At 37.4% G+C, this 24,359-nt stretch overlaps 1 pseudogene; it reads right to left on the bottom strand.

The window, feature by feature from the left end:
* Nucleotides 1-937: 937 nt before the first annotated feature.
* The window catches only part of LOC113619229 (kinesin-like protein KIF3C pseudogene), a 161,494-nt pseudogene continuing 138,072 nt past the window's right edge, over nt 938-24,359 (bottom strand).

Here is a 24,359-nt window from a genome sequence, read left to right as displayed (position 1 = left end):
AAAAGCAACAGGTTTCAATACCTATGTTTAGCCAGGGGGAAAATGATTTTGATCCATCCCACTGTGAAGTGGGATCCAGGAAGCTGCAGGGAAAATGATCAAAGCAGAAAGGAGCAACATCTCAAACATGGGGAGTTGGCTTGATCATTTGTTGACCAAAGTTACTTCCTGGAGAGGATAGAAACAAAGGGACCGGGAGGAGGGACTTCCCTTTATGATTGTCCACATTGTCTCCATTGCTATTCCATTTCCAGGTCCCAAGGAGGCAGCAACTGGATGGTGCACAGTTTCCACCCATGGGTTGGAAAGGTGAGCAGAAAGCAGAATTTTGGGAAGCTATGAGTTCTTGCCAAGCATGGGCTGTGTGGTAAGGTCATTTAAATCCTTGAAAAGGTGCCTAGGAAGCTGAAAGAGGTTGTCTGATGCCAGGAAAGTTGAGAGTGAAGTTCTTTCTGTTGGGAGCACAGGCCCAACCCTGTCAAGATGTCTCTTGTCCTCAGTAGACACCTAGATTTTTCTCTAGTCCCAGGAAGTGATGAGGAGATGCTCACTGTCAATCTGAAGGTCCCAGAAAGTGCTTAGGAGATGCTCACTGTCAATCTGAAGCATATGGAGATTATGGAGTAAACCAGTTTGAAAAACTACTTTCTTCCTAGGCACTAGCCACCTTCCCTTCTAGGGGCAGATGGTGGGGAGAAGCTTAAGGTATCACTGGGGATGTCTAATGTCAGAAGAAAAGGAGGCTATGCATTGACCATGGAAGGCCCAGAAAGCTCAGGCAAGGACATCTTTTCCCACACTGAGCTCCACAAATAAAACATTAATGAAATAAAGGGGGCCAAGAAGAACAGATGGAGTCATGGTCTGCCAGATTTTCACCCTCTCACCCATATGCACACATGCATGCACATATACACCAAGCAGGTGATGAGATGATCTAGGGTTGGCTGCCCCACCCCAGGAGTCTGTCGGATGGGCAGCCTGACTGCAGATTGTCATTTTGGTCTAGCACTGTCGCAGGGTGCAGAGTAGCAGAGGCCAGTGAGGTATGTGTGGTGGAGGATGGAGGCCACTGAGGACTTTGGCACCAGGACCTGGACTTTCAGACTTTAGACTTGGATGTTATTTCCAGAAAGCTCTTTTAGCTGCTTGAGCCTATCCATATATAGTGCATGGGTTCTTGTTCTTAGTCATGAGAGGATTCCATCACAAACGCATCTGAAGGGGATGTATCCAACTCCAAAACGTTATACTTTCAGCCCTGTGGCTGGGGTGGGACCCCATTGCCATGGTAACTGAGTGTGCCAGCTGATAGGCCTCTTGTAGTCCACTGAAGACATGGGCTACTGCTTCTTTTGGCTGTTATTAAACCCAGCTGGCACAAGTGGCTGGACCTTCTACTGCTCCTCCTCACAGTCCAGAAAAACCTGGTTTATGATCTTGTCCTTCTCCTCAGGGGAGATGAAGTTCTTGATGATTAGGTACTTGAACTTGAGTTCTCAGGTCTCCTCATTCTGTGCCTTCTGCAGGTCCTGCTACATGCAGATGTACTCATCATACTGGTCCTGGATCTCCGCCTTCACTGCCTGCTGCTTGGCATGGAGCTTCTCGAGTTTCTTGGGTTTGACCTCTGCCCCAGAACTACACGATCTCTTCATCTCAGCTCATCACCTCCTGCTGTATTTCCTGCTCCTGGCATTTCTGCTTGGCAGTCTCCTCACTCTTCAGTTTCAGTATCTTCTGCTGCTGTTTGGTGTGATCCATGATGTTCTTGCCCCAATGGAGAAGCTTGCTCTCCATGGCCTTGTACTTGGCTGCAAGCAGCTCTGTGGCCTGCTGTTCCTGCCGTAGGTCTTCCAGCATCTTCTCCTTCATCTCCAGCAGCTTCTGCTTCTCCTCACTCACCAGGCTGCAGTCATCCTCTACTACTTCTGCACCTGCAGGTAATTATCCATGTTTTTATCCAAGGCTAGTTCCAGGAGGCTGGGTAGGTGGTAGTTGTTGTTATTGTTATCCTGCTCTCTGGCCTCCCAGACCTTGATTACTGGTCCTTCATGGTATCCCACCAGGGCTGACATGCTGCTTTTTATGCTGCTGCTTTTTATGCTATAGCTCTTTATGCTGCTGCTCTTCCTCCAGAGCCACTTTTCCAGAATCTTCTCCGGATGAGATTTCAGATGGGTGATTTCCTGGAATTCTTACAGCAGTGTGTCCTTGGGGTCCTCGTGCACTCAGAGCTTGTTCTTGATCTTCTTGGCTCCGTGGGCAAAGCTTGGTTTTGGAAAGGCTCTCGTTGTAGCCAGCAAGAAACTGGCCCCAGTGTGGCTGCCATGACTATCTGGTCATTGACCCGTAGCTTAACTTAGATTGCTAGAAAATAGAACCTGAGGCAAAAATATAAAGTGCTAATACTTTATTAAGGGAAAGCTTATAGCTCCAGGGAAGTATCAATAGAAGTGAAGGACAAAAGGGACTGAGGAAAGAAAGAAGGGAGAACAAAGAGAAGTACAATGCTAAACAGACTGCAGTTTATGGGTTGCATGTGGTATGTTCAGAGAGGTCATATGAACTACTGTTTCAGATGATTTCTTGCTTTAAAAAAAAAACTGTTTTAATGATTTGAGATATTTCCTTAATTATATCCTTAATTTTTATGTATATTTTCATTAGCCTCTTTTTTATTGTGTTCTATGGATCTGTCTGCCTATTTGTGTGGTACCTTGCACACTTTTAATTACTAGTTTAATTGGATATATTTGGGCTAGTCCATCTAAATATTTTGCTCTTCTTTTGAAGAACTCCCTAAGGTAGTTGTTTGCTCATTTTTTCCTAGATGAATATTAGCATGGATTGTCTAATTCCATTTTCTTAAAGTTTGTATTATTTTAGGATCACGTTCATTTTGGAAAGTAAATAAGAAGGACCTGAATCTTTATGACATTCTCTTTGAAAGACTGTCATGAAAGTGCTATATGACAATTCTCCTCTATTCTCGTTTGTTTAAAATGAAAATCATGTAGTCTCAGGATTCTTGTTTAATGATTTCAGACTGGGCTTGCCTTGTGTGGCACTACACTTCTCATGGAAATCAACTATGGGTTGTTTGGGGCAACTCTCCTCATTCTCCTTAGATAACAGTATTACCAGGTGCTATGGTCTAAATGTTTCTGTCCCTCCGAAATTCAGATGTTGTAATCCTAACCCCCAGGTGATGGTATTAGGAGGTAATTAGGCCATGAGTGTGGATCCCTCATGATTGAGATTAGTGCCCTTACAAAAGAGGCCCAGAAAGCCCCCTCACCCCTTCCACCATGTGAGGGTGTAGCAAGTAGATGGCTATCTAAGAATTAGGATGGGAACTTTCACCAGACATTCAATCTGCTAGTGGCTTGATCTTGAATTTCCCACCCTGCAGAACAGTGAGATACAAGTTTCTGTTATTTATAAGCCACCTAGCCTATGGTATTCTGTTACAGAAGCCCAAACAGACCAATACACCGTGATATTCTATTCATGGGCAGTGGCATGAAGTAAAGCAAATGGAAACATGTAAGATCACTTAATTTCTAGCATTGGAACTAGCATACTGTCACTTCCAGATATATGACATTAGCCAAAGCAAGTCATAGTCAAGCTAGAAGTCAGATAGGGAAGTACACTATGACCACTTTGAGGCCATTGTGTGAATGCAGGAATAATTGAATATTGGATCAAAACATTCAATACACCACAGTCTGCCTCCTTGGTTTCAATTATTCATGTCATTCCTGCATGTAAAACACACTCATCTCCATCCCATAACTACCATATGTCTCATCTAATCATGGCATCAAGTTAGAAATCTAAGATATTGTGAGTCTCATTGGGTGGAATGCAACTTCTCTTGGTCCATAAACCTATGAACTAAAAAAAATTATCTGTATTACACATACCCTATATAAAATGGTGTACAGGGAAAGAATACACACACAATACACACTCTCATTTTACAAAGGAACAGTTAGAGACTCATAACAGTCATTACTCTATATTAATTTTGAAACACTAGGCAAGTGTTACCAGGTACCCAAACTCTTGGGTAGTGGATATTATTTGCTTAGGCATTCAATTCTAAATCCTGGGATGATTTCCCAGATCCATATTTTTAAGGCTCTTGGCTTGACATCATGGAAAATTTCCTTTTCTATCATCTTACACGGCCACTTCTAAAGAATGCATCAGGGTGTGTGTGTGTGTGTGTGTGTGTGTGTGTGTGTGTGTGTGTGTGTGTGTCTGTCTGTCTGTCTGTCTGTCTGTGTCTGGTGGCTCTCATCATCCCCTAATTCCTGACAGTTGAAATTTTGGGGCCCAGGCCAAGCATTTGTTGTTTTGGGGTCTAGATTGAAAGTGCTTTGCTTATAAAATTCTCTCTGAAACTTTGCAGGGTTTTATGTGTCTGAGCATACCCAGTTCTGTGCCGAAGGCCACATACACAATTTTTTTAAATGAGTCTTTTTGCTGGACTTAGTTATTAGTACTCTGATATTATTATTCTTATTTGGTACTTAATGTTTTTTAGGAGGCATTTTGCCCCTCTAAAAGAAGAGAAAGCTCATTCTTCTTAAACTGGTGTCTAACCAGAATATGTTCCTATCATAGTGTTCCTAGAGGGGAAGAGAAAGATGTGGTCCAAGTAAGTCACTAGGCCAATCACAATGTGGAATGGAACCTTACATTCATGATGAGGCCATGGCATGGATAGGAATTCAATGAAGGCTAAAGAATTGGTGCCAGTAATTGCATAAATCATAAAATCCCCCCCTAGAGGCAGTAACTTTCCCATTTGTTCAATTATTCAGAGTCCTTTTTGAGTTCATTAAAATTTTACTTTTAAAAACATTACACATTTCATTTTGGTTTTATCCCTAGACATTTTAACTTCTCGTTGCTATTTTAACTGGAGTTTCCTTTTGCTCTCTTCTACCCATTGTTTGTATAAATAAAAGTTGTTGGGTTTTAATATTAAAATAACTTATCCTGCCTTTTATACTAGCTTAAGGAGTTTCTCCTAGTAATTTTCAGTTTGTTGTCTTAGGGTTTCCAATCACATCTTTTCTACAGCGGATGTTCTCTGGCAGTCATTAATACATGAGACAAAGATCCTAACCTTTATGTCAACTCCTATTGGTTCAATTACATGTTTCTTCCCCAGATGTCCTTGAACTCAATATTCCAACGTTACCTCTTCCATGCTCTTGGCCACATAGTCAAATAATTTTCCAATATTTATGAATCCAAGTGTGATGGTTAATTTTATGTGTCAACCTGACTGGGCCATGGCATGCCCAGATATTTAGTTAAACATTATTTTTGGTGTGTCTGGATGAAATTAACATTCAAATCATTTGACCGAGTAAAGCAAATTGCCATCCTCAGTGTGGGTAGGCCTCATGCAATCCACTGAAGGCCTGACTAGAACCAAAAGTGGAGTAAAGAATAATTCACTCTTTCTGCCTGTCTTTGAGCTGGGACATTGGTCTTTGAACTCAGATGAGAATGTACAGCTTTGGTTCTCATGGTACTCAGGCCTTTGAACTCTAACTGGAATTATACTGTGGTCTCTCCTGGATCTTCAGCTTGCATCTGCAGATCTTTAGACTTTTCAGTCTCTATAAGCATGTGAGTTAAATCCTTATAACAAATACCTTTATATGTATGTATATATCACTAATATATATGTATATGTCATCTATATATGTATATATAATATATATAATATTATACAATGATAGGTTAATTGTGCAATTAGAAAAAGATAGGGGAGAAAAGTTATGAGTTATGCACTAAACTTAAAACCAAATCTTCTCTAACATTAGTGCAGGTCCAATTTTGTAATTGTCCAACAATGGAAAGACACAGTAATATATAAAAGTTATAATTTAAAATTAGAAAATCCTGTGAAACACTTCAAATTATATAAATATTCTGAAAAAGTAATCATAGATTAACACCCATAAACACTTCGAGCATAACTTTTAAGGAAATAAAAGGTATCGGAAAGATAATATCCTTCATTATGTATCCTAAGATAATGTTTAAAGATAAGAATCACACTTGTAGAAAGCATAAAAAGGAGGTTATTAAAAGCTACCATTCTGATGTGTACTCAGTGTTTGCTGGTCATTGGTGTTTCTGGTGCAACAATATCAGGCACTGTGTCCTAGATAATTATGCATTAAAATCTTTCACAGATGCCAAATATTAATAAGTATTCAAAATGTATTTTTGTCTCAACTAACTATATGTAATGCTATGGATATGTCTGCCAAGAATTTGTCTAGATTTTATGTTCCTTACTAATATTAAGAGGCAAGAGTTTAAAAAACAAATTTAAAAACTTCCTCCCTGGAATCCAGTAGAAAAGGATCGGAGCTCAAACCTTAAACTTTAGTGACAGGGTTGAAGGATGGTCAAATGAACAAAGAAAGCGTTGTCACTGTTTATAGAAACCATGAAACATACCAGAAAATAATGATTTCAACACAGTTATTACTGATTGTTTAGTGTTTTTGAGATTGAAGCCCTTCCATTGTGTTCACAAAAGTTCTAGTTTTTTGGAATTTTGTGCTGAACAAAATCCATTGAGAATGCCTGTTCTAGAAATTTGAGCCAGTTAAGATTTTTAATTTTATTTTTTTTTTGGCGGTACGCGGGCCTCTCACTGTTGTGGCCTCTCCCGTTGCGCAGCACAGACTCTGGATGCGCAGGCTCAGTGGCATGGCTCAAGGGCCCAGCTGCGCCGCGGCATGTGGGATCTTCCCGGACCGGGGAACGAACCCGCGTCCCCTGCATCGGCAGGCGGACTCTCAACCACTGCGCCACCAGGGAAGCCCAAGCCAGTTAAGTTTTAAATGGTGAACATTTAATGATTAGGGGTAATAACATTTAATTTTCAATTAGAATGTTACCTTTTAGATGGAGATATAGCAGGCCCATTCACTGTCACTCAAACATCTGGCAAACCCTCAAATTATGCAGCAAAGATGCCAGCTGTAAAAATTCTCACTGACTACTTTGGAGAGATTTCCTTCACATTATTTAAGAAGTAGGAAAGTAAATATTGTGCATCAGAGCAGATGCTTAGTTAGTTCATATGTAACATTGTTTTCCTGGGATTATTCATAAAACTAAGTTTTGTTTTGTTTCAGTTTTCAAATTAAATCAGAACAAAAATAAGAATTAAGTTAAAAAATTTAAAAATCTGTGTATTATAGAATATATTTAAATTATTTATAGAATTTAAATCCTTTTAAAATTTATTAAAGTAAGACCACTGTAGATTATTTTTTAATTTAAGAGAGAAAAAAATAGCTTAGATAAAGCTTTTTGTGTTTCATTAATTTTCTGTGTAAAGATTTATACCAGTCAAGAATGTAAGCCTGTAAGTACAGGAATAAAAGTAATAAGATGAGTTTAATAAGAGTGTCGTCTCAAGTCAAATTAAAAAAGCAATAATTTTTCTTAATTTCCATTTAACATTTACCTATTTGAAATTTTGCATTCATTTATTAATGGCATATATTTATTAAAAACTTTAATTAGGGCTTCCCTGGTGGCGCAGTGGTTGAGAGTCTGCCTGCCGATGCAGGGGACACGGGTTCGTGCCCCAGTCCGGGAAGATCCCACATGCCATGAGCGGCTGGGCCCGTGAGCCATGGCCACTGAGCCTGCGTGTCCAGAACCTGTACTCCGCAAAGGGAGAGGCCACAACAGTGAGAGGCCCGCGTACCGAAAAAAAAAAAACAACTTTAATTAATGTAATGTTTCCCTCCTAATACAAGATCCTTGAGTAGGAAATGGGAATGGCTAATATTAGCCAAAAGTACCCTTTGTGTATATTGGTGGCATCCATTGATACTTTTTGAATTATATAAAAACTTTATGTTTTTTAATATAATTTTCAAGGCTGATGTAAAAAAATAATTTTTCCCATAACTAACTCAAATCATTTGGTCTTACTTTGACTATATATCATAAAATAGTATGTGAGATTTACAGAGAAGTCTGTTGTAAGTTATTTTTATTTAGAATTCTCTTCCAGATAACATATATTTAATTTGATGCTGACTTTATTTTATTTTGCTATATAGCTTAATTCAAGAAATGTTAACTTTAAGTACTAAAAATAACATTGGGAATTATGGAACTTTTGTAGATATTTTACCTTAAATACATAGGCGTAATCAGAAGTCTGAAGAAGATTTTGCCAATCTGTAAATATCAATGAATTAGAGCTAGCATTGATTTATAAATGATAGTTGGCATTATATTTGCTTGTTGTTAGATTTTATTTGTGTTCCAAGCCACAAGCTACTTGTCAACCCATCATATATGGTGTGTAATAAACAGAGCAAATGAACAAGCCCATCTGGCATAATGTCATAGAATCTTAAAATATATGTGAAAGTTTGGTATGTAGACCATAAATATTATTGTAGGAATGGTCAAGCTATACTTTTTTTTTTTTGACACCGTGTTTTTTTAAAGAAAGATATAGTATCTCGTATTGTGGGAATTTTCTACTTAACTTGAGCTATCTACCTGATATAATTATGCTGACTGGGAATTTACATATTTTTAGCTATGATGTGATACTTTGAACATCTGACATGGCACACACGCAGGACATCATTACTCCCTTTATTGTAGGGTGATCTCAGAATGGTGAAAATTCTGGATAAGTATTTTAGAGTAACAATGTGGGCTTCCAGGTAGGTTTAAAAGTACCCAGTGCTAATGATTAGAACCAGGAAAAAATTGTATTACAAAACCTATTCTTAAAGGAAGATTGTGTGCTTTCTCTAAACGGCTGGAGTTCAGGGCCATTTGGATTAATATGCATTATACATACTCTGTAGATTAAGCTAACCCCCCTGGGAAATGGATGGCCAATGAACCACTTTATCTGTATGCTGCAGATACCTTGAGCAGTTTGCTACCTGCAGCATAATTATAATTCTATTTTGATATAGGCAGTGGTAGAGTAGTTAAAATCATTTTTTTTCTTCCCAGAATTTCCCGCAGAGAAATGCAAGGTAATGCAGTCTATTTTAAAACAGTATTGTTTCCCTGGATTTAAGCCATAAGATGTAACCATAATTCAGAGCCAGCAAATATATCCTTCAATAGAAAAGGGAAGAATTAGTGTCTATGTTGAGGAACAGGTACAGAATTAAATGTAGATATTGTAATTTCGTTAATGAGATTGCTTTGGTGACTTTTTTTTTTTAAAGTAGAGGGAAGGATTATTTATTTATTTATTTATTTATTTTTGGCTGTGTTGGGCCTTTGTTTCATGTGAGGGCTTTCTCTAGTTGCGGCAAGCGGGGGCCACTCTTCATCGTGGTGCACGGGCCTTCCACTGTTGTGGCCTCTCTTGTTGCGGGGCACAGGCCTCAGACGCCCAGGCTCAGTAGTTGTGGCTCACGGGCCTAGTTGCTCCACGGCATGTGGGATCTTCCCAGATCAGGGCTCGAACCCGTGTCCCCTGCATTGGCAGGCAGATTCTCAACCACTGTGCCACCAGGGAAGCCCGCTTTGGTGACTTTTTAAATCAAAATCATTCATTCAAAGATGTTTGAATTCTTAAAATATGTTTTGAGTTTTTCCACACACTTAAATGAAATGTAGGGTTGAAGCAATTAGGAAGTAGATGGAAAAATGTATCTTGGCATCAATGATTTAGACATTTGGGGGAATACATGTGCACATGAATTTATATGAATATATGTATATATACATATGTAAATATTTTACATGCACTCAAATTTGATTTGAGTAATTTGGGTAATTTCATTTTGTTTTTAAAACTAAGGAAATTTGCTGTATGTGTATATCAGAATAGACTTACAAAAGTGTCTGTACCAAAATCCCTAGAATTTATGGATATCTTACATTTATATGGCAGAAGGAATTTTACAATTGTCATTAAGGTTATGGACCTTAATATAGAGAGATTATTTTGGATTATCTCACTGAGTCCAGTCTAATCATGTGAGTCCCTAAAGGCAGATAACTTTCTAAACTGGAGTCAGATGTAGCAAGATGAATATCAGAGATACTGAAAGCATAAGAGCAGCTTGATCCAGTCTTATTGGAGGCCACATGGAAAGTGTGAGAAAGACCACAGATAGCATTTAGGAGCAATGACAAATCTCTGACTGACAACCAGGGAGGAAACGGGGACCTCAGTCCTACAATCACAGGGAAATGGAATCTGTCAACAACTTGAATGACTTTGGAAGCAGACTATTCTCCAGAGCCTCCATTAAGGAAGGCAGCCCTGTCAACACCTTGATTTAGCCTTATGAAACCCCACCCCACCCTAACTTCTGACCTACAAAATCTGTGAGATAATAAATTTGTGTTGTTTTAGTCCACTAAATTTGTGGTAATTTGTTACTGCAACAATAGTACACTAATACACATGTTTTAACCTGACAGACAGAGATGTAATTTAGTCTGTTTTATTTAGCTAATTTTCATGTTAGTTCCTCAGCACTGTGGAAGTATAGTTCATGTGATAATTACCTGTAGGAGCGTGGCCCAAATGGAAGACCATCCATAGTCATTACTGTTTCTACCCCTCTGTTAGTTCCCCCATCACAACTCCTATACTGGACCAATAGAGGTGGCTGCATCTCTATACCTCTTTGCCTAATCATTTTGATCTCATTCTGGAAAATCTGAGTTGGAGACTAACCCTCCCACCCTCTCCCCCCCCCCAAACAACAACAACAATGACAACAACAACAAAGAAACAAAAATAAAGAAATGAATGCATTATTGGGGGAAAAAAGTCTTTTTAAAATTTTACCTCAAGGAGAGTCCAATTACATACTGTTTGGATAACCCCGTGAATAGTTTCCAGGCTTAGTTCTTTTAATCTTTTTAACTTTGAGAGTGTGTGTGTGTTAGCTAAAGCCCAACCTGGGTTTGGGACATATGATTTCCACATATGGTAGGCTTTCTAGGCCTCAGAATTTGTTTCTCATTGCTCTCTTCAAATACAGTCATTTGACATACATCTGTTAGGATGGTACTGTTGCCATGCAAGGCTTATTGTGTCATCTTGCCCTAGAAGAAAATTATTCCCCATATTCCACCCAAAGATGTAGCCCCTCAACTAAAATTTGTAATATATGACAGCCATAGAGGTGTGCCTTGCGATCATGGTAAAGAGAAAACCAACGGGGATTGAAACCACGGTCTCCAGCTGTGATTGCCTTAAGGGTCTACCTCAGCTTGCCGGCTTAGGCCTTGTGCATCCCAGAAAGTCCTCGTCAATGAGTGAGTACTACAGTAGTACAAGGACTCACCATTTCTCGTCAGTTAAGAAACCCACTGTGGAGTTGCAAGGTGTTTTGAGGCTCTTGTACTCAATTCTCCTTTCCTCCCCCTCTCCTTTCAGAGATATTGGAAATTATTTGCTTTCCTTGTAATCGTTTTTCTCTTTAATTTGGCTTAATCTATATGATACTACTGATCATTTGTAAGATGCTATAGTCTGAATGTTTCTGTACCCCCAAAATTCATATACTGAAATTTAATCCTTAAATTGATGGCATGAGGAGGTGGGAGATGATTAGGGCGTGAGGGTAGAGCCCTCAGGAATGTGATTAGTGCCCTTATAAAAGAGGCTCAGGAGCTCCCTGGCCCCTTCCACCCTGTGAGGACATAGCGAGAAGGCTTTGTCTGTGAACCAGGAAGTGAGCTCTCACCATACACAGAATGGACTGATGCTTTGATCTTGGACTTCCTAGCTTCCAGAACTATGAGAAATAAATTTGTTGTTTATAAGCCACCCAGTCTGTGATATAAGCTGACTATGACAGAGGCATATTTCAGGTTTTCTTTCTGGGGGGAAAACACTAAGTTGAAAATATAAGTTTAATGATTAGGATTAATCTGTGCAAATATATTTTTTCTTCAGGATTCATATATTCATTTAACCCATGTTTATTGAGCACCTGTTATAGGTTATATACTATTCTAGGTGGTGGTATATAGCAGTGGACAATACAGATAGAAACTGCCTTCACTGAGTTTGTATTCTACTGAGTGAAAACAGAAAATAAATTTTCAAAAAAGTAAAATATATTCTATTTTAGATGCTTTTAGGTAATACGGAGAAAAATAAAGATAGAGATTTGGTGCACAGAGTTTCCTTATTCTCCATAGAATTATAGGGAGTTAGAATTCAGAGGCTTAGGAATGCCTTGGGAGCCACGCAGTTATATTTTGGGATGGATATAAACAGAGATAAAAGGCATACTGAGATTAATAATGATGATTACAAATTAAATGGTGACCATGATATGACTAGTGTTATGAGGGGGAAAGGAGTGAAAGTCTAGACAGGAGCACACAGATTTAGTAATGCAGTACGAGTCTAAGCTTTCTGTGTATTCTAACCTGAAAGACTCTGAAAATCACTTTTGTTTGTGCATGATATTACAATGATGCAAAACTTTTTAAAATCAATATTTAAATTTGATGTATACTGAAAAACATGAGTTTTCTTGTATTTCTTATTTAGCTATTATCCCTAGGTCTCTTCAATTGAATTACTTTGTTCCAAACTCCCACATTCAGAAAGCTCTAATTCTGAGATATTTTGGCAATATCAAAAAAACAAACAACCCAATCAAAAAATGGGTGGAAGACTTAAATAGACATTTCTCCAAAGAAGACATACAGATGGCCAAGAGGCACATGAAAAGATGCTCAACATCACTAATTATTAGAGAAATGCAAGTCAAAATTACAGTGAGGTATCACCTCACACAGGTCAGAATGGCCATCATCAAAAAAATCTACAAACAGTAAATGCTGGAGAGGGTGTGGAGAAAAGGGAACCCTCTTACACTGTTGGTGGGAATGTAAATTGATACAGCCATTATGGAGAACAGTGTGGAGGTTCCTTAAAAAACTAAAAATAGAACTACCATATGACCCAGCGATCCCACTCCTGGGCATATACCCAGAGAAAATCATAATTCCAAAAAATACATGCACCCCAGCGTTCATTGCAACACTAATTTTTGCTGTTTTTGATTGTATTACCATGTGCTCAACTGGTAACATCCAAATGCTTGGCAGTTTTATTTCAAAGGTGCTTCAGAGTTTAAAATTTTTGAAGATATTATAAGTCTCATTAAACTTTCATATTTAATTAAAAGGAAAATATCCTGTGGTACTATCAATACAAATAAATGAATTCAGATGACAGATTAGCATATAAATTCTATGAATTAATAAGTTAGCAAACACATAGGAAATTCACATCTTACACCTCTGTCTGGAACATTTATTTTGGCACCAAATGTAAGATATGTTTGGCTTTCATCAATATTAAAATATTAAAACTACATCTTTATATTGCCTCTATATAAAATTATTGCTTCAATTTGCATTTGCACCTAATCATGCTAATACCTCACGTGACCTAAAAAAATACCATTTTCCCTTTTAAGGCATAACTTTTTCACTTTCCAGTGATTGATTACAGAGTCCATGTGCATGTATTTGCAATGGGTTTGATTCATCTTAGACTGCATTCCTCTTTGTGTCTAAGAAATACCCCAATTCTCATTTCATTTCTAAAGAGAGATAGACTGATGAGTCCTAGTCAAATTAACAGTCAAGGTAATCACTTATTGGCTACTCAGTCTGTTTTTATGTCATATGATTCATCTGTTGGATGGAGCCTCTTACCAAAAGGAAGCAAACTTCTGTCATTAAATTATTATTTATTTTAAAAGTTAATACTGCTATATATTCAATATCAGCAACAGACTGAATTTCTAATAAAAGTAATGAGAGTCATTTTCCCCCAGCACCAAATATAATGTATAGATTGTTTATAAATATTCTATTAGTTTACTACAAAACGATATAGTTGTGGCAGCTCAAGTAGTATGCATTAAAATCTGAATATTTGAAAAATGTGGCTTAATGGGTATCTAAACAGTATAATTCTTATATCCAAAATGATTGTGAATATTACTAGTAATTTCCTCAAAACAGAGTGATCTTTAGTATTACTTTACCTGTAACTAGATCTAATATTTAGAATTTGAAATAATTAAATCATACAAGTAAAAACTAATGGGAAGTTGCATGTTGAAATTACAGATACTTAAATTATGAGATATTATTTGAGCATCACAAGTACTCTTACATATTTTTGATGAGCATACCTATGTACTGTGAAGAGAAAACAAATACAGGAAAAAGGAAATCTCTCAAGCTAGCATAATTAAAAATACATTGGGAATGTTATAATTAATAAAATTAGAAATTAGTTATTGTTTAAATGCTACTTAAAATAGAAATTCGATAGAAAACTTAGGACTATAAAAAAGAACCTTTGGGGCTTCCCTGGTGGTGCAGTGGTTGGGGGTCCGCCTGCCGGTGCAGGAGACACGGGTTCGTGCCCCGGTCCGGGAGGATCCCACATGCTATGGAGCGGCTGGGCCCGTGAGCCGTGGCTGCTGAGCCTGCATGTCTGGAGCCTATGCTCCACAATGGGAGAGGCCACAGCAGTGAGATGCCCATGTACCGCAAAAAAAAAAAAGAAACTTTACAAATTATTATTTTTTGATTATTGAAATATATCTGACATATAACGTTATGCAAATTTAAGGTGTACAACATGTTGATTTGATATATTTATATGTTGCAGTATGATTTCTATTGTAGTGTTAGCTAGCATCTCTGTCACATTATGTAACTATCATTTCATTTTTTGTTGTGGGAATAATTAAGATCTAGTTTCTTAGTAAGTTTGAAGTTTATAATACAGTACAGTTGACCCTTGAACAACACAGGTTTAAATTGCAGGAGTCCACTTATATGTGAATATTTTTCAATAGTAAATGCTGCAGTACTGCTTGGTAGTGATTGGTTGAATCTGAGGATGTGGAGGAACCGTGGATAAAGAGGACTAACTATAATTTATATGCAGATTAAACCCCACATTGTTCAAGGGTCAACTATATTTTTACCTATAGTTGCTGTACTGTGCATTAGATCTCAAGGACTATTTATCTACTAATTGCAAGTTTTTCCCCTAAACACCATTTCTTCTATTCTCCCACTCTTCATCACCTGGCAACTATAATTTTACTGTTTTTAGGAGTTTTTTTTTTAGATTACGCATGCCAGTAATACCATATAGTATTTGTCTTTCTCTGTCTGACTTCTCTCACTTAGCGTAATGTCCTCAAGGTCCATCACTATTGTGGCAAATGGCAGGATTTCTTTCTTTCTCTTGGCTGAATAATATTCCATTGTATGTAAATGCCATATTTTCTTCCTCTACTTCTTTTTTTTTTTTTTTTTTTGCTGTGCTGTGCAGCTTGTGGGATCTTAGTTCCCCAACCAGGGATTGAACCAGGGCCCACAACAGTGAAAGCACCGAGTCCTAACCGCTAGACCACCAGTGAATTCCCAATGCCATGTCTTGTTTATCCATCCATTCATTAATGGGTACTTAGGTTGTTTCTATAGCTTTGTTATTGTGAATAATTCTGCAATAAATATGGAAATGCATATATCTCTTCAATAACCTGTTTTTATTTCCTTTGAATATATATCCAGAAGTGGTGTTGCTGGATTGTTTGGTAGTTCTATTTTAAATTTTTTTGAGGAAACTCCATATTGTTTTCCATAGTGGCTGAACCAATTTACATTTCCACCAATAGTGCACAAGGGTTTTCTTTTCTCTACATGCTCACCAACACTTGTTGTTTTGTGTCATTTTTTAATACCCATTCTAACATTCCTTTGCTTTTCTTTTTTTTTGTAAAGCTTTGGGTCATGTTTCACCTGATTGAAATGAGACAATGTAATGTCCTTTAGTTCGTATAAGAACACGCTTAACATTCATTAAGAAAAAGAAAAAAGGTAATTCATTCTCTCCAATGCTGATAATTAGAAACAAATGTTTCAGAGGCAAATTCGCCCTTTATATCTAGCAATCAGGCCAACAATATTATAATAATTATTACAACAAAATTGAAAACTTTATTATGTAGGGTTTAAGACACATACTATCTTTGAAATGGAAAATACCTTTCGTATATCTCCAAATCACTCTCTATGATTACTGAATCTCTTGAGATTTTTCTTATATTTGATTTCAGCAGATCACGAAGGACTTTCTGTTTATATCTTTCATTTAATGAATTCTAATTTCACTGTGTCTTCCTATATTAAAATGAATCATCCAATTAACATATACGCAATGCCAGTTAGAATTAAATAGTACGTAAAATCATCCTTGCATATATCAGGCAAGTTTGACACAGTTTGTGTCTTTTGTGATTATGCTTATATACCTGCATTAACATAGTGTATGTGTAGCCCACTAGAGAATGTTTTAATTTATTGAACCATGTTACCGTTAACAGAAAGTGTCAGGATAATAAAGTAGCTGCTTCTACATTTTTGCAGGGACCTTAAAAACAAGGTTCTTCATCTCACAATATAATTCATCTTACTCATCTCTTCGATAACATACACATTACAATAAAGTTGATTTCTCTGAATATAGTATTACAGTATCAGTGTTCTTGCTTGTTATGCTCAAGACACATATTAGTGGTTGGATCAGAGACACAAGACACATGAAATAGTTCAGAAACTACACTGCTACACATAACTGTCTTTAAATTTGATGTGTTGGCCTATAGAGGTATTAATAACAAAAAAAGTAATATATTTAAAGTCCCTGATTATTGTGGTATCTACACAATACCAAAAATTCAATTTAAAAATTCATTTTGTAGGGACAAAGAAAAGGTTTGTTCTCTTCCTTTGTATTTAGAAATCAGGTAACATAGCTTTCAGGAAACTTGCAATAAAAATAGAAATAACAGTAAAAAGAAATAATGATGTTATCATAATATTGACTGTTTATGAAGTACATACTTTATTTCTTTTAATCCCATTAAGTGAAGGATTACTAATTCCATTTTAGAGAGGAGAACATTGTGGTTCATAAAGGACTAAAACTTGGAAAGGGACACAAAGCTAATAATAACAGCTGAGATTCAAGCCTTGGTTTGTGTGTATTAAATTATGCCATGCTACTTTGAAAATATTATTTACCTTTGTCTTTAAGTAAATTTTATATGTTATTTTATTATTTATCACTTTATAGTTAGAACAGTTTTAAATCTTTAACAAATTGAGTTTGGACTCTCTCTTCCATGAGGAGTGTATAAGAGGATTAATGAATAAAGAACCTACCAGCCTTGTAAGGAATGATATGAAGCAAAGGGCAGATAGTCACAAATTTTGAGTATCTAAGTACTTTAAAGCCAGTTAGTTGAGGTATATTAAATAGGAGACAACTAGATATCTGATTTTCACAAATAAAACAAATCAAAAAACAAAAACTATTTAATACATAAAAACAATTTTAAACAATTTTTAAAATCTATTAATAAATGTGAGGCCTTCTGCTAGTGAACATGATGGCTTAACTACGACCAGATTTGACGTCCTGCAATACAACTGGCAAACAAACAAACAAAATGTGTAATATAACTCTTTTCAGACATTAGACAACAGGCAATACAGGGCTGTGATCCCTGAGAGAAGAGAGACAATGGGATAAGACCTGTAATTATCCTGGCTTTCATCTTTACGGCATTTTCCAGGGCACAGTGCAAAGAGGGGAATCTCAAGCTGAACAAGAAAGCTTTACTGAGGGGACCTTCAAGATGGCGGGGGAGTAAGACGTGGAGGTCACATTCCTCCCCACAAATATACCAAAAATACATCTACATGTGGAACAACTCCTAAAGAACCCCTACTGAACGCTGGCAGAAGACCTCAGACTTCCCAAAAGGCAAGAAACTGCCCACGTACCTGGGTAGAGCAAAAGAACAAAGAAAAAACAGAGACAAAAGAATAGGGACAGGACCTGCATCTCTGGGAGGGAGCTGTGAAGGAGGAAAAGTTTCTACACTCTAGGAAGCACCTTCACTGGTGGAAATCGGGGGTGGGCTGGGGGGGAAGCTTTGGAGCCACAGAGGAGAGCACAGCAACAGGGGTGCAGAGAGCAAAGTGGAGAGATTCCCGCATAGAGGATAGTGCCGACCAGCACTCACCAGCCTGAGAGGCTTGTCTGCTTACCCACCGGGGTAGGTGGGTGCTGGGAGCTGAGGCTCGGGCTTCGGAGGTCAGATCCCAGGTAGAGGACTGGGGTTGGCTGCATGAACACAGCCTGAAGGGGGCTAGTGCACCACAGCTAGCCAGGAGGGAGTCCAGGAAAAACTCTGGACCTGCCTAAGGGGCAACAGACCATTGTTTTGGGGTGCACGAGGAGAGGGGATTCCTTTTCTGTCTGCCCACAGAAGGCAGAGCACCGCCTAAATGAGCTCCAGAGACGGGCATGAGCGCAGCTATCAACTTGGACACCAGAGACGGGCATGAAGTGCTAATGCGTCTGCTGCAGCCACCAAGAATCCTGTGTGCAAGCACAGGTCACTATCCACACGATTCACATCTGCCCCTGGGAACCTGTGCAGCTCACCACTGCCAGGGTCCTGTGATCCGGGGACAACTTCCCTGGGAGAACACACAGTGCACCTCAGGCTGTTGCAACATCACGCTGTCCTCTACAAACGCAAGCTCGCCCCACATTCTGTACCCCTCCCTCCACCCAACCGGAGTGAGCCAGAGCCCCCTAATCAGCCTCTGCTTTAACCCCGTCCTGTCTGGGCAGGAACAGAAGCCTGAGGGCAACCTACATGCAGAGGTGGGGCCAAAACCAAAGCTGAACACCAGGAGCTGTGCAAACAAAGAAGAGAAAGGGAAATTTCTCCTTGCAGCCTCAGGAGGAGAGATTAAATCCCCACAGTCAACTTGAGGTACCCTACATCTGTGGAATACCTGAATAGACAATGAATCAACCTAAAATTGAGGTGGTGGACTTCGGGAGCAACTGTAGACTATAAAACTCTTAGAGGAAAACATAGGTAGAATACTCTTTGACATAAATCACAGTAAGATCCTTTTTGACCCACCTCCTAGAGAAATGGAAATAAAAACAAAAATAGATGGGACCTAATGAAACTTAAAAGCTTTTGCACAGCAAAGGAAACCATAAACAAGATGAAAAGACAACCCTCAGAATGGGAGAAAATATTTGCAAATGAAGCAACTGATAAAGAAGTAATTTGCAAAATACACAAGCAGCTCATGCAGCTCAATATGAAAAAAACCAACAACCCAGTCGAAAAATGGGCAGAGGAGCTAAACTGACATTTCTCCAAAGAAGATATACATGCTAACACACATGAAAGGATGCTCAACATCACTAATCATTAGAGAAATGCAAATCAAAACCACAACGAGGTATCAAAAGAGTGAGCAAGTGGCATGGACAAATATACACTACCGAATGTAAAATAGATAGCTAGTGGGAAACAGCTGCATAGCACAGGGAGATCAGCTCGGTGCTGTGTGACCTCCTAGAGGGGTGGGATAGGGAGGGTGGGAGGGAGACACAAGTGGGAGGGTATATGGGGATATATGTACACATCTATCTGATTCACTTTGTTATACAGCAGAAACTAAGACAACATTGTAAAGCAATTATACTCCAATAAAAATGTTTTAAAAAGAAAGAAAGGTTTACTGAGTTGAGGAATTAGCAGTAATAGGGAAGCTGAAGTGCTTGGAAATTTGAGCATAGTGTTCTGGGCATAAGGCATCTGTGTAGAAAAAGAACTTCAGAGATTCACACATGTGTACTGTTGAGTGTTTGCTAACTACCAGATGACACATGAGAAGTATGACACTCCCACATATAGACAAAGAAAGAAAAATCAGAGAATTATAACTGAAAATTCTCAGAACTCCTCACAAGGTGAGAGGATGTTCCATCCCTGACCAGACAGAATGGAACATCCTCAGAGATCACTCATATCATTCCTAGAGAGCCCAGAAGAGTCATGAGTTAGTAGTGGGAGTGAACTATGTCTGAAGTAAAGGTTCTTTTAAACCCACCCCAGCAAATTTTAAAAATGAAGCTCTAAATGATTAAAGTACTCAGTATATAACTCAATTCTCTGTCAAAACAAATCATTATGTTCTTTAAAGGAAGACATAAATACAGACAGTAAAAATATAGCATTTGCAATGTTAATATGCAATCAAAAATTCCTTTGCAGGTCAAGAAGAAGAAAATGTGACTCAAAACCAGGAAGCAATAAGTAGAGAAATAGATCTATAAATGACAGATATAGAACTAGCAGGAAAAGGTAGTTAGAGAAAAGAACTATTATAACTATGTGCAAATATGTAAGGAATTCCATACTTCTTTGCCATGTACCCTCCTCAAAGAATCTATCTTTCTGACTTCTCCCACATTAGTTTATTTAAAGCCATTTTTGAAACCTATATAAATGTAGTAAAATTGCATATACTTACTTGTAACTGATTATTTTACCTATTTTTTTTAATTAAAAAAATTATTTTTTGGCTGTGTGGCATGTAGTATAATTCCTTTAATTTTTAAAAAATTTAAAAAAATTTTGCTTGTGTGGTATGTAGGATCTTAGTTCCCTGACCAGGGATCTAACCGGCGCCCCCTGAATTGGAAGCGTGGAATCTTAACCACTGGACTGCCAGGGAAGTCCCTATTTTACCTAATGTTACCTTAGTGCCATTCATTATTTTTATTGCTTGTAGCAGTAAGTTGTTTCTCACCCATTGACATGTTATATTACTGAACATTCTACTCTATATATTTTGTAATATTAATATATTAATACATATATGTAATAATTATTTATAATAATTATTAATTGCCAAGTGAAATGTTTTCAGTTTTTGGCTACTGTAAATTATGTTGATATGAAGAATCTTTTTTTGCGGTACGCGGGCCTCTCACTGTTGTGGCCTCTCCCGTTGTGGAGCACAGGCTCCGGATGCGCAGGCCCAGCGGCCATGGCTCACGGGCCCAGCCGCTCCGCGGCATGTGGGATCTTCCCAGACCGGGGCACGAACCCGTGTCCCCTGCATCGGCAGGCGGACTCTCAACCACTGCGCCACCAGGGAAGCCCCAATGAAGAGTCTTTTGATACACAATTTGCACATTACTTTTAGTTAGTAGTAGAATGACTAGAGGTGGAATGGGTGGGATACTGGATATTCATATATTTACATTTGGTAAACCCTGCCAAATAGTTTTCCAAAAGGATTCTAACAATTAGAAATCACAATTACGATGCTTGGGAGTTGCAGTTGTATACATCCCACTGTCATTTGATATTACCAGTGTTATTTCCCTTTGTAGCCATTCCTAATGAGTAAGATTCTTGTAGTTGTAGTTGGAGGATTATCTCATTGTCCCTTTAATTTTTATTTTCCTCTGACTAAATAGACTGAGCATCTTTTGGTATTCTTATAGGACATTTGTATATTCTCTTTTGTAAAGTAGCTGCTGAAATATTTTGCTCAATTTTTCTTGGAAAGTCAGGAGAGTTTATCCTTTCTTTCATTGATTTATAGGAAAACACTATGTGTTTTGGATATGAGTTATTTTTAAGGTATATGTATTGCTATATCTTCTCACATTCTGTGAATATTTTCACTATTTAAAGGAATCTTTTAATACACAACAGTTTTTGATTTTAATGGTGTTCAATTAATCAGCTTTTACATTATATGATTATTGATTTTTATATCTGGTTTAAGAAATCTTTGCCTACTTGAAGTTCATGAAGACATTTTCCTTGTGTTATCTCTTAAGAGTTTAATGATTTTACTTGTATATTTAGGTCTATAACATACCTGGGATTCATATTTGTGTATGACATGAGGCGGGGTCAAGGTATACTTTTTATCTGTAATTTGGCACTTAGCTAAATCCAGAACTTTTTGTTGAAAAGAACATTTTCTCACTGCATTTCAGTGGTACCTTTGTTATAAATCTATCACACATATATGTGTAGGTCTCTTTCTGCACTCTACAATCTGTTGCATTTGTCTATCTATCTATCTATACTCTATTTGTCCCCTCACTATTTGTTCCCATTGCCTTAATTATTGATGTTTTGTAATAAATTCTCCAACTTTCCTGTTCATATTGTCTCATTTCTTGGCTTTTTGCATTTCTGTGTGAACTTTTATAATCAATTTCTTTATCAACTTTATAGTCAATTTCGATAGTACTTTTATCTGGAATTGCACTGAATCTAAAGAGTAGGTTATAGAAAATGCACAGTTTAACCTTGAGTTCATCAGTGTGGTTTATGTCTGATTAAAATAGGTTGCATAAATTTCTCTCAGTAATGTTAAATAGTTTAGAGTATATGTCATCACAAAGTTTGCTGAATTTAGTAGTTATTTAATGCCTATTGATCTTATTGTGATGTTTTTACCTGAGTTTTCTAATTTTTTGTTGCTATTATATAGAAATATAACTGAGACTGGACAGTTTTATTTTTGAAAATAAACTGTAATTTGAGAAAAAATCTAAGAGTAACCAATAAATACAAGCATTCTGCCATAGTTCCCTTTCAATCAGTAGAAAAACTGACATTACTGAATGCACTTAGTGGGAGAATAGAAGACAACATTGTATGATTATCTGAGTCCATGAGTTGTGTTTGTTCAGCATACAACATCTGGATCCATGGTAAATCATCCCACACAAATTAGATCATTTGTCAAATGCTCACACTGGTAAAGCTGTATATTTGGAGATGAGTTCTTACTACTATCACGCTAGTGATGTACATGTCTCAGTGAGGTGATATGAGATAAATAGTTGACGTTTTTAAGTGTTACTTAAAAAACAGATGTTCAGTATTTATAGACATTTCAATAAGAAGTTAGTTATAGAATTATTCATTTTATTTTATATTCATTATTATATATATATATATATATATATATATATATTTTTTTTTTTTTTTTTGCGGTATGCGGGCCTCTCGCTGTTGCGGCCTCTCCTGCTGCGGAGCACAGGCTCCAGACGCGCAGGCTCAGCGGCCATGGCTTACGGGCCCAGCCGCTCCGCGGCACGTGGGATCCTCCCGGACCGGGGCATGAACCCGCGTCCCCTGCATTGGCAGGTGGACTCTCAACCACTGCGCCACCAGGGAAGCCCCATTATTGTATTGTTTAACTTTAAGTCACTTTCTATTATTAAGATCTTAACAGCATGTGTATCCATGACTGCTGCTTTCATGATTTTCATGATGGTTAAAAGAAAATATTAAAATAGAGCTGAGTCATTTTCAACTGCTGAGATAGATAATGTAATACTTCATTTCACTGGAGTATTAAATAAAAGGCAAGTTCCCACACCTTATTATACTACCCAACAATGGGCACTTGTAATTATTTAGCACTATTATTTGAGTTTCTTCTTCAACTTCTGATTTGATTTCAAGAATAGCATATTTTCCCCAGACATAAGAACTCTTTCTAGTCTAATTTTATCTTCCAATTCTATAGAGAAAAATAATATGCTCCCCACCAGAATTGCAAAGAGAAATTACTCTTTTCATGAACCATCTTTCTCCCTTTCTTCTCTTTTGCTTACTTTTTTGTTTCTTTTTTGTTAATTGAATAAATTTGACACAGTTATATGTTGTGTAAGATTAAGATAGATAGCATATTACTTTGATACATTTATGTGTTGTAATATGATTGCCAATGCAGCGATATTTATTGCATTTCATATTTTTCTATAGATGTATTAGGCCTGATAATTCAGAGTTGAGGGAGCTCTTTAAAAGTTTATATCAGGCAGTCCTTGGGGAAATATTTTCAATCCAAGGTAAAACCTCAATTCTACCTGCAAATCCTAACCTTAAGGAAATAGTTACAGAAAATAAGTACATGTATTTATTAAAGCAGGAAGATTTTATTAAAGCTTAGCATATCCCCACTTAGCAACCCTAATATAGCAAATAAACTCTGAGGACCTAAAATTTTTCTCAAGCCTGAAGCTAAAATCAACTAATTGTAAAGAACTCTCTCCATGTCTTTTGTAACATTTTCATCTATTGAATATTCTATCAAAAAAATCTTTTTAACTTAGTAGAAAGTTCTGTTGAAGATCTGTGGCTGTACAGATGAAGTGTTATATCTTGGAAAATAATATAGTTGACAAATTGGATGACATAGCTTGAAAGCTCCTTTAAAGATAGGCATTAAAGCAATATGATCTGTTTATACATTTCTATGTTTTAACTGATCTTGTTTGAATATTTGCAAATTTGATTGGCAAGGATGGATGACATATGCCTAGTTTATACCTTCTCCCCCTCTGGCTTGGATCCAAGAGC

Source organism: Aethalodelphis obliquidens, unplaced genomic scaffold (genome assembly GCF_003676395.1).
Source record: "Aethalodelphis obliquidens isolate GAN/ISIS:26980383/991018 unplaced genomic scaffold, ASM367639v1 scaffold6, whole genome shotgun sequence".
Classification (NCBI taxonomy): Eukaryota; Metazoa; Chordata; class Mammalia; order Artiodactyla; family Delphinidae; genus Aethalodelphis; species Aethalodelphis obliquidens.
This window is presented reverse-complemented; position numbering and strand designations above follow the sequence as displayed.